This window comes from Dendronephthya gigantea, unplaced genomic scaffold, assembly GCF_004324835.1.
Source record: "Dendronephthya gigantea isolate DGI-Jeju-01 unplaced genomic scaffold, DenGig_1.0 000187F, whole genome shotgun sequence".
Classification (NCBI taxonomy): domain Eukaryota; kingdom Metazoa; phylum Cnidaria; class Anthozoa; order Malacalcyonacea; family Nephtheidae; genus Dendronephthya; species Dendronephthya gigantea.
The window spans coordinates 77,335-89,261 of record NW_021163197.1 but is presented as its reverse complement, the minus strand read 5'-3'; the positions used below and the strand labels follow the sequence as shown (position 1 = coordinate 89,261).

At 36.9% G+C, this 11,927-nt stretch overlaps 1 non-coding gene across 1 annotated transcript; it reads right to left on the bottom strand.

The window, feature by feature from the left end:
* Positions 1-54: 54 nt before the first annotated feature.
* Positions 55-127, bottom strand: Trnak-uuu. The gene has a single exon. It is a non-coding gene; the product is annotated as a tRNA-Lys (tRNA).
* Between the last annotated feature and the right edge of the window lie 11,800 nt (positions 128-11,927).

Here is an 11,927-nt window from a genome sequence, read left to right as displayed (position 1 = left end):
GAAATAAGTATTCTTTACTGAATTTCCCGTTTCATTTAACAGGTAATCAAAATCAGCGCGATATGGGACTCGAACCCATGGCACTCAGAATAAAAGTCTGATGCTCTACCAACTGAGCTAACCGGGCAGCTAGTGCTTTCGTTGGGAAATTAACCAACCAGTAATGTTTATCGTAAAAATAATTTTTCATTCAACGAAAATGCAAGCTGGTCAAAAGTAACTTTCTCTTTAGGAGATTTAGCAAAAAATATTTTAAGACACGCATTTTTTTACTGAATTTCCCGTTTAATCAAACAGGTAATCGAAACCAGCCCGATATGGGGCTCAGACCGATGGTCCGCAGATTAAGAGTCTGATGCTCTTCCAACTGAGCTTTTTCTGGGACACTATATACAATGACTGAATGGGAATAGCACGGCAGCCGAATCGCAAAAGCGTAGGTTTGATTCCTGCCAGTGGTCCGTTTGTTGACTCATTTTTGTATTGCAACTGTTCCTGCATGGCTTGAAGTTGAATTGTGTATAATTTCACTCGAAATTAAGACCCTTTAGACCTCTAGAATTTACCTACATCCAGTGAAGTGCTAAAATGGATTTACCCTCACCTATTCTTAAACTTAACCATGCACCGTTTTAATCTAAACGGGCTTGATGCGACAGGTGTCACCCGAAATTTATGACTTGCGAATTATATGAGTGTCGCAGTTCTGGGCATGCGCTAATGCGCGCATAAGTTACATTCTGTTCATAAATTTCGCAAGTTATTTACTGTTCAACACGTATTCTCTGACTTGTCTCAAAGGAAGATTTTTCGAAGTTTTTAAGTGGAAGAAGTGCTGCACTTCCTAAAATCAGGATGCCAGGAGCCTACTCATGTTGCCACTCTTGACAAAGTCGCAAGGAAAAAATATCCACACGCTGTCTCAATTCTCGAGAAACTTTAAATATGAAGGTATGTCTAGCCGTTTAATAACTTCGCATTGAGGCATCGCATCATAATAATATGTGATATGATCTTATAAATTTTATTATTGTTATTTGTTTTACAGCTCTTATTATTCATTTGGCTTTTATAGCTCTTATTATTCATTTTGCTTTTATAGCTCTTAATATTCATTTAGTTTATATATATATTTACCCTTTATGTACACATTCAATAGTGAATCTGATAATTTGCAAGAAAGATGATGGTGAAGAATGGCTTGGGTCGATAATCAATAGTATTTTAGCTATTTAAATAGCCTTCAATGATGTTTTATCTGTCCTAGTAAATCTTTGCTTTACACTTATTCTCGATTAACTACCGAAACTTACTGAAGTTTTGATCAAAATTAGCCAAAACCGTTTGTCGCACTCGGCCGCTGAATCATAGATTTCGCAATCGTCATGTTTTTCGCTCGAGTAAGCCGCTAAATTCGTGACTCGTCTCGCGTGGTCATGTATTTCGTAATGGTCATGAATTTCGCTTGACACCGGCTCCAGATCTCTAATCTGTCGCCTTAACCATTCGGCCACGACTACATCGATGCACGTTTTTTTTGGCACGCGCGCTTTTTTATGCATGATTTTTTGCCCGAATATAATAACATGTTGATTGTATAATCTTTCGGAATGTGATTTTTCACTGTGAAGAAAAACTCTGAAAAACAATAAATTATAAAACTACAGCTTGGGACCTAAAATTATGAAAGACAATCCCAAATTATAAATACTAAGTGTAATCAAAATTACAGCGGACAACGGGCAATTTTGTAGCCATACCCAAAATTTTTACAACCGGTCCCAGATGCAGCTCTGTCTCCGGCGCATGTTTTTGTTTTAATATAATTGTGTTTGTGTCTCGCGGAAGGACACCAGCGAAGCCACAGCCACGGGTTTCCCTCGCTTTAGGGGTATGTCAAGAATTTAATAATATCATATATTGCAACTGAAATGTAAAAACCCAAAACTTGTTTTCACTTATTTTTCTAAGAGGACTATATAGCTAGTTACTTGCCACAATAGCTGGAGGAGGGCCGCGCAAACCTGAGCCTAGTTTTACGAATTGCGTTTAGTGAATTTACGTTATATAACTTTGAATATAGGTTCGAAAAGGTTATTCTCCATTACCGTTCGCTTTACCCGTGCGGGCGTTTCGGCCTTTGAAATTCTGCTCATGGGATCGTCACGGGCGTTAAAAAACAAAGCGCGCGGACCTTTCCTAAAATTTGTGGGTAGACGCAAGGAATGGGCGAAACGTAGGTCCGTGCTCAGACTAGGAAGAGAACTTGTGTTTTTCGACACCAATACAACGATATTGTTTAGGACTACGAATGCGATCATATTCCAGTCTCGCACCCATGCGCATTTATCAAAAACGAAGGTAGTTCATATAGTTTGCATTCAGCTATGTAGAGATCTTTATAACCTTTGTTTTCCTAAAAAGCGCCTGGGTTTGTACCAGGCTGATCATATTCACTTTCAATTTAATTAAAATATACGAGAAAACTATATTAAAATTATTCGAAGTGAAATTATTAGAAGTAACCCGAGTTTAGCAATATACTTTTATTTAAGAAATTATTTTGCAATTCAAAGCCCGGTTTTCATTACACTAGATCAATGATTATTGGTCCAGCACGGCACGGCTGTGGTGAAATTAGTTAGGAACGACACCAATAGACCTTTCCCCTTTTAGCTTTCAAACGCGCGATGCCGACGGTAGTTCATTCTCAATGTCAATTTGAGTTGTGATTTCGCCATGATCAGGAGCGTTGTTTTGTCGCCGAAAAGAAGCAAAAAGAACCGCCAACGTTTTCTTACAAAAAAATCGCTGCTAAGCAGAGTGATATCGCTACTCAAAGTTGCTTGATAATCAACTACCGTCACGCATTGCGCGCTTGAAAGCTAAAAAGGGGAAATGTCTATAAAAAACAATGCCAACTCAGTCGTTTACAATTGTTCATTTAGACATTCAGTTTCTTTTTAGGCGATTTGACAATGTTTTCTGTCATTCTGTTGTTAATTTGAAAGTTTTAGTAAGAAGAAACCTTTCAAAATTTTACCTTCAACTAGCTGAAATCAGTTTATTCCCTTGTAAAAGTTGCAAATCAAGTTACATGCACTCTGTATATCATTTATATGGTAGACTGCGGTTAGCGGGTTTCTTGGACCCAATTTCTTACCACGGCACAGCTAAATATGATTGCCTCACACCAATTTTGAATATCCGTGACTGCATTGTTGATTTTACTTGGTGCGAATTTCTGCACGGATCCTGATATTGTAAAATCGTCTACAAATTTGAATTGATCATCAACACTGGTGGTACTTTGGTCATTGATAATTAGAACAAAAAGCCATGCAGGGACCAAGTTTTGTTCCCTGCGGAACATCAACAGGGACATTCATTCCCCCATTCTGAAAAGCTCAAAGTCTTCTCCAAGTTTAAATCGTTGTTGTCTGTTGGTCAGGAAACCGTTTCCGCAGGGGCGCCGTGGGTGTGCTAATGTAGGGGTGGCCAAAGGCAACATTATTCCGACCAGCACGTTTTTTTCCGACATCTTTATAAGAAAAAAGTAACGAATATTGATAAAACTGACAGGGGGTTTTGGGCAAGGACGCGCATGCAGTTGCTATGACAAAGATCACGAGCTACGTCTACTAATTTAAATTGACGCTTCATGCACAATGAATATGACAGATAAATATTCACGTTTTACATACGCTTTTCAATTGAATAGTTGAATAATTTTTGATACAGTTAACTGTTTGTGGGAAAACTGTATTACAGAGATTTCTAATCCACGTGCATTAACAAATAACGCGATACGTTATTTCAGGATACTCTATTACAGCTTTGTAATCTTAGTGGATGAGCATACAGCGTATTCTATACGCAACATTTGTAAACATAATACAAATATAAACATATTCGCAATTGCTTCAATCCTCTCATCAGTTTAGTTCTTCCGCTGTACTATCGTGGTACCTTATCTTTGTATAAACTTCAGGAAGCGTTTGACTTAAAGTACTAACTTGAAAAGGATTTGCTGTAGCTCCAGCATTCTGATACGGAACATGCTGGTGTTTCTTTAGACGGTCACCATATAATGCAATAAACTGTATAAACTCACTGAACAATAAATGCGGTCGAAGATACATCGCCATTCATGATTTTATCGCGCCAATCTCCGACATTTCGAAAATTACATTCCTTGCGTAATGTTATATTAATAGAAAATATGTTTTTCGGAAACCGGAAACGTTCGGAAGAAACAGCTAGTTTAGCCTGCGCGACAACAGCATAATAAAAAATTGGGGTAGTGTTGTACCGTATAATATTAGAAGTAACCGCGTCTATTTTCTGATAGTTCAAATACTTTTGAGTTGTTCAGCATAACACAGCCACAAATGCAAAAATAACTTAGTCTCTGTTATGATTGATATACTCCGACAACATGCAATGTTCGTAAATTTCCGACAGGTTTTAATCCTGGGGGGGGCCATGGCCCCCTCTGGCCCCCCCGGCCAAGGCGCCCCTGCAGTTTTGAGAGGATCGGCGTAAGAGAGATGGGGCGGAGTTGTTGTTTTATGTGCTCAACTGGTGTCGATTTTGGAATTGGGACTACGTTGGCTAGTTTCCAAATCATTGGAAGTTGGTTCTTCTTAAATGAGCAGTTCAGTATTTTTGTGACAGGTAACGCCAAAAGAACCGCATTTTCTTTAAGCAGCCAAGGAGGAATGTCATCGGAGCACTTGCTTTGGAGGGATTAAGAGATTTTAGGCATCTGTACACTTCAAGATCACTGACCGTAATAACTTTTAAGGTTGCGTCGACAGTTTAGTCGCACACCTCAGAGGCTGAAATTCTTGGAGAGGCTCGAAAAAGCTGTTATTAATTTTGTTAGCCATTTGGGTATTGGTCAAGTGTTCTAACTCGTCTACTTGTATAGGGTGGACTAGAAATCAGGTTTACTTGCAGGGATCATAGCACTGATTTTCTTAATCTCATTCGACCAACCTTTAGGTTTAACATGTTTAAGATGTTAAACATATAATTAATCACACATGATATATTCATATTTAGAGCATGTCATTGGTTAGATTAGTCACGTGATTGCATAGCATGTGTTTATATAGATTTATGCTTCGCTAAGCTTTTTGTCTTGTATATCTTTGTATAGCGTTATTAATCATGAATAAATACGGTTATATGTTCGATTTAGACCTCAATTCCTAACATAAGATTCTCGATCTTGTTGTTATAATACGAGGAACTGCATTTTTTCCGTACGGAATTTACTAAATTGCGATAGTAATTGAAGCACCTTATATTTCCGTCTTTCAGGGCTTGTTCACGGTTCTTGATTGCTTGTTTAAGTTTATCAGACATCCAGGGAGCTTCGTTGTTATGGATATTTTCTCTTTAACTGGCATTATTAGATTTAGGGTGTTGGATACCTGATACCATTGTGTTAAAAAAACACATCAGTTTATCTTCACATCCATCAATTCGTTCGAGACACGACGAATTCACTTGTGATAGAATATTCCCCAAGGCTCTCTTGTTACTACGCCTGGTGTCACGTATTTTAATCATTTTCGGTTTATTGCCGTAGGATTCTCTGATTTTTGGAGCGACTGAAACTGTGAGGTGATCAGATAAGCCAAACGGTGGATGTTTGTTAACGCTGTCAAAAAAATGAGATATGCTCGTTAATATCAAATCTAGGGTTCTTCGTCCTCTTGTATTAAACTTTACTAGTGGTTTTAACTTAAACTGTCTCGACATATTTGGGATTTTCCACAGTTCTCAGTATACAATGGTTCTACACTAATCAGACTATCAGCAAGATACTTTAGCATAGATTTATCGTCTGAACCTGAGGGATGATACAGCGCTCCTACGACAATTGAAGATAGATCACGTGGTTAATACTAGGTATTAAGTGTACCCAAAGCACTTTGAATTCAGGATTCTCCAAATCATGCAAAACAGAGACTTTCATTTCATTTTTAACATATACACATACTCCTCCATGTATTCTTTCTAGAGTCTATCTTTTCGAATTGTTCTATATCCCGGAATATCCACGATAGAATTTGGTATAGAACTTTGAGCCATGTCTCAATGAAGTCGGCAACTTCCCCTCCAGAGTTAGTGACAAATGTGCGGATTTCATCTATTTTAGGTGTTAATGACATGATAATTGAGTTTGGGTTTTGGTCGAGGGCCGAGGGTAGTAAGTCGAGGGTCGAGAGTGAGGTCGAGGGTAAAGTCGAGGGTAAAGTCGAGGGTCGATTTTTATCGCATTTTACAATCGGCAATGTCGAGGGTGAAGTCAAGGGTCAATTGTAGAAATTCACAATTTGCCTATATTAATATTACATCGTTAATAATATTAATATTATATTATTAATATTATTATTGTTAATATTTTCTCCCACGCAATATGCGATACAGCGCAAGCTATACAAATTATATGTATAAGTATACATACAGATAGCAGTAAAATATAATGCCCAAAGATTCATAAATTGCATTATGAATCTTTGGGCATTATATTTTACAAGTCAGACTTCCAAAACGGGTTAAACTTGTTAAAATTCCTGTGTCTTAATAATATCCGAGTTGTCACCTCGAATTGCCGACATAGTGGTGAGACGATGTGCCATGTGGTGTTGGTTTTCACTTTACTGAACTCTTGGCTTAGTAAATACAGCTTTCTATCCGCCAGCGAATATTTCTACTAGAATCTTTGTTGGACTAAAGATAAATATGCCGAAGAAATTGTATAGCGAAATTGTGTCCGGGCGTTGTAGTAAAAACGAGATTAAGACAGAAAATTCAAATAGTAGCCGGCAGCCAAACTGGCTAAGAGAATTTCAGCACGAGGACGAAGAAGTCGCCCTTCGAATGGCATTGTCATTAAGCAAGGTTGTACTATGCCTGCATTTCAGTTTGAAAAACAAGCATCACAAGTCGTAACGCGTAAATAGCAATGCGAAAGTAACAAATATACCATATTCTTCCTATGGCTATTTTACTCTTTTCAGTGAATTCAAAACAACATTGTAACATGCAACTGTTTGCAGAAGGGGTGAGCTGCCTGCATGCGTTATTCACATGCAACTGTCAATTCACTTATAATAGTTTCGGACAACAAGGCGGAAAATATACCCTCGACATTGCCGATTGTAAAATGCGACATAAAACGACCCTCGACTTCACCCTCGACTTTACCCTCGACCTAACTCTCGACCCTCGACTTACTACCCTCGACCAAAAACCAAACTCATTGTTAAATAAAACCTCTGAAATAAAACGAGACACGGCACAAACATACATGTAGTAGGTCCAGCTGTTTCGTTTATTTACGCGATTGCGAGGGAAAATTCTATTACTACTAAACTCCATTATTACACCACAGCATAGACAATCCAGAAGACAGTCCTGGATTGTCTATGACCACAGTCACCGCTGAATATGAGTAAACTGCGCTAGCTTTATTCGGCTTTATTGAACGTTAAAAATAAACAACTAGATTTTCAGAGGGCATCTATATGAAGTATACCATCATTTACCGCTGGAAAATATCGCGGGCGCGCATGCGGAATGCCGAAGTGTGACCACCGTTCACAATTAATAGAAGATTTGTCACACGTGCTGAGAACTGAGTCTGAGAAGTAAATTCTTTCGAACCAGCCTAAGGTTATTCTCTATTTCTGCCAGTCTTTCATAACTTGTTTGCTATTTTTTGGTTTAAGAATTAATGTTCGCGTTATTTACATGACTTGAGCTTCTTCTGACTCGGATGGTAAGTTATTAATTTACAGGGGCCGGTTGTATCAAGCCCGTTTAGCCTAAACGGTGGATAAGCTCAAAATAGAAAGCAAGTCTACGGTTTTATTCAACAAGCAAACTAAATGTTTTTAACCTTAATACAAAAATACTGTTTACAACTACATATTCAGTGAATAATATTCAAGTTCACTCATTCAAGAGAGATGTAAGAGTGTTATTTAATTTTGACTTATCCACCGTTTAAGCTAAACGGGCTTGATACAACCGGCCCCAGGATTATTTTTAGGACTCAGGATATAAACTGTATACTCCGTTTACGGTTTACAACTTCACATAACATAGCACAGACAAAATTGATGACAAAATTGATGTAATTGTAGCATTCAAACGATTCTCAATAAGATCCGTAACCACGACATAAAGTATTTGGAGTATACCTACACAAGGCTACAACAATTTTTCGATAATTATGCGATCAGCTTTATACTGCGTCCAAGATACAAATAAATTTAAGAAACAAATGAGAGCATGCAGTGGACAAATTCTTCCTGAGAATGACTAAAATATAGTCAAAACTCAAAACCTAGATTCGTCAAAGCTGCAAAATGTTTTTTGGCGTTACTGTTTTTTGTATGTATTTTGTAAAAATACTCTGTAAGACTGTAGCCTATGACTGTAGCAAAAAAGTAAATTCTTATGAATCTGTCTAAAATCTCAAAACTTTTTTAAAATTGATTTGTGCCAACATGCATATTTATGCTTAGTTAGTTATCTTTTGCAGTTAGAGCATTGCACTTTTTTTAAGAACATATGCAGCCATGTCTGTTTGGAACACATAATGAATATATTAGCCACTTACACATACCAATGATTGCCTGTTGGTACAGCATCAGAGATTTGTATCAAGGAATTCTGGCTAAAACTTGTTTTATATTTGAACTTAATGAGCACTTATATTAAAATTTATTAATTTATACTTTACTGGGTATGCAATGTCACACATTATATAGCAAGAATTGACTCCTTGGATGAAAGATTCCTATGCATAACTCTTGCCACATATATTATTTCAAGATGTAAACATTCAAAGAAGGTACCCCATAGGAATTTTATGCATAGAGAACAAATACCACTTTTTTGGGGGAGGTCATCCCCTTAATTTGTATTCCGGTCATTCGGCATGATTTCTAACTTGCTATCCTGGAATGCCATCATCTTGTTGTTTACATCCATAAACATGTAGTTTTTATCTAAATTGTCCATATGTTTAATAGTATAGTAATAGTATATCTACATGGCCATTCACAATGTTTCAAATCTTCAAATGAATCAGATTTTTGAATTTTCACCATACTGGTCCGCAATCAAACACTCTGAGACTGTATATCATTTTACACATATTCAATATTCAATACCTAATTACCAAAGTATGTTTGATCAAACCATGATATAACACTTTTTCCTAACATGTTTGTTACTGGACCATACTCTATGCTCAATTGGGAACATCATTGCCAGCCACTTGTGTCATATGTTGGATATTGGTTCCATGTTTGCTTCTTCATGTTGTTTTGAAGTCAATGTTAAAAATTTAGAAGAATCCATGCCCTTGAGATTTTATATGTTGAAGTATTTACATATTGAATCAAAGATCTTTAAATAATTTCACAACTTCTTTGCAGATCGAAAAATCAAAAAAAATGTTTCAAAGAATTAGATGTGCTGAAAGGAGGCTAAATTTTTGTAACTCTATTGTGCAAATATATAATTGTCATCAAAAACCTATCAGGCCTGTCTACGGCTATACAGCTCTGGAGTTTTCATGTATTTTTGGACCATTCCATACCCAATATTTTATATCTCAATATTAGGGGGACTATCTTACTGAAGACTTTTATCCTGTGTCAACTTTCCTTTCAGCCACTGACACAGAAATGTATTGCTATAAAAATGATACTCAGACGGAATTTCTATTGCCCAAATCTTTGTTAAGACTCTTGCCTTCTATAGCTCATTACTTTACCAGAGTGTGTCAGACCTTCTCATTTTTTGGATTTATGTATATACTTTTTAATCGGTTACTTGATATGTGGAATCCAATGTATTTCTGATTTTTTCAAATTAAGTTATAGCCTATTTATTAAACGGTATATTTAGGCCGCGTGTTAATTTCTACAAGACCTGTATTAAGCGTCACGTGCCAAATCCCCGTCCGTGACCCTTCAATCCAGGTTCAATTGAAATGATATTACAAATAAAGGTATTTGTTTCTGTAATGGCATGTCTTTTTTAACAGCTACACGTAGCGTTCTGTTTGACGAGGACACACGTATCCGTAAATCCTTTTACACGTTTTCCTCATACGTATTTAGATGCAGCTACCGGCAACCGTCTAAGAATTGGAGGGAAATTATTAAACGACGCTGGAATTAAAGGCTGTGTTTCGAAAAGCTGGATCGTAAGCCTGTTCTCCTTTGCACGATTAAACGTTGTTCATCAACCTCGGTAGAGTAAGTACATACAGTGTAATTTGTTTTTACTTGGTTACGTAATCAGTCGGTCATTTGTCATTTAGAGCCCAAAATGGGCATAAATAGATCTTGACTTCAAATTGATGCCAAGAAGTCAAGTTCCACTCCACTTAAGTTCTAATGTACCAAGCGCTTGTATTCTCTGAACTAAACGAATGAGTATGACTGCATTAATATGAGAGCACATTGAATGTGTAAATATTACTAAATATTACTAAAAATATCGGTAAATTTACACGAGGAAAATGCATCCACAGCAACACAAAAGTTTGTGGAAATTTTTCTTACACATCTGTTTTGTAAACTTGACCACAAAAATATCGACAAAAATATCGGTACCGGTAGCTAGATTGACACAAACCAAATGCAACCACAGCAAAAATAGCAATATTTACTCTACTGACCAGGAATATATGTGTAAGGTGCGCAATTTTAATAATAATCAATTTCCTTGCATGCGAAGTGATTTTACATATATCTACAAAATCACAACTCAATTATTGTCACTAGCTCATAACTAGTCTTTCCCCCCCTCGTATCCAGCAAATTCGACAGCACCGAAAATGCAATAACTAGTTTATCACCTATAAACGTATGACCAAATTTATTTTCAAAACTGAGCCGTTAGTGAAAAAAACCACATGGAGAGTAAACTGTGTAGTATATAGTACGTAACTTCGCAGTTTTGTATATCCACAATTATTCCACATCGATATGAGCTCTTGCTCAAAAGCGAATTTAGCTTTTGCCGTGCAAGTCGAGGATCGCTTCAGAGACATTCAGCGAACAAAATCTAATAAATTCTCTCTAAAGTTCACATGGCAGTGATGATTTTATGCTTACATATGATGTACACCTACAAGTAAGCTATCATGACAAAACTTGGTTACATGTAAGCATTGAGAATGCTTTTTCAGGAATTCTTGGTGATGACGCGTGTGACTCAGGGAAAAAAAATATTCTCACCTAAAAAATTTAAACAAAAATTCTGCGAAGTTACTCATTTTCATAAGTTGGTAGCAAGTAGCATGAAATAAAAATATGAAATGATGCGTGTGTGACATGTCGTCATCATCATCATCATCATCATCATCATCATCATCATCATCATCATCATCATCATCATCATCATCATCATCATCATCATCATCATCATCATCATTATTGTGTTCCTTCCTTAATCTATTTGTTAACACGTGATCTATATACATTTACTTCATATAAGCAAACATTATATCCCTATCCGCGTTCAGTTCAAACTATAGTTTCATCAACGCGTCTAACAATAACTCAACGATAATTATCAGCAAGTATCTAAATAACGTGCTCGTTTACAAATTATCAATAAAAGTTTACTTGTCTTATTATTTAATATACATTCTGCTCGTCCCGATAGAACAGAGGGTTATGTCTTATCCTTAGTGGATATCTACGTTGTCTTTCTTGATGTTCTGCTGGTTCTTCTTCTCTTCCTTGTGCCTCAACGTCTTGACCAGGTTGTTGACCGACTTCCCTTGGCATGACTGCGTCACTTTCGTTATCACTATCTGAACTCTCTTCCCACGACTTTCCAGTAAATATCTTAAAGTGGGAGCAATTTCTCGTGATTTG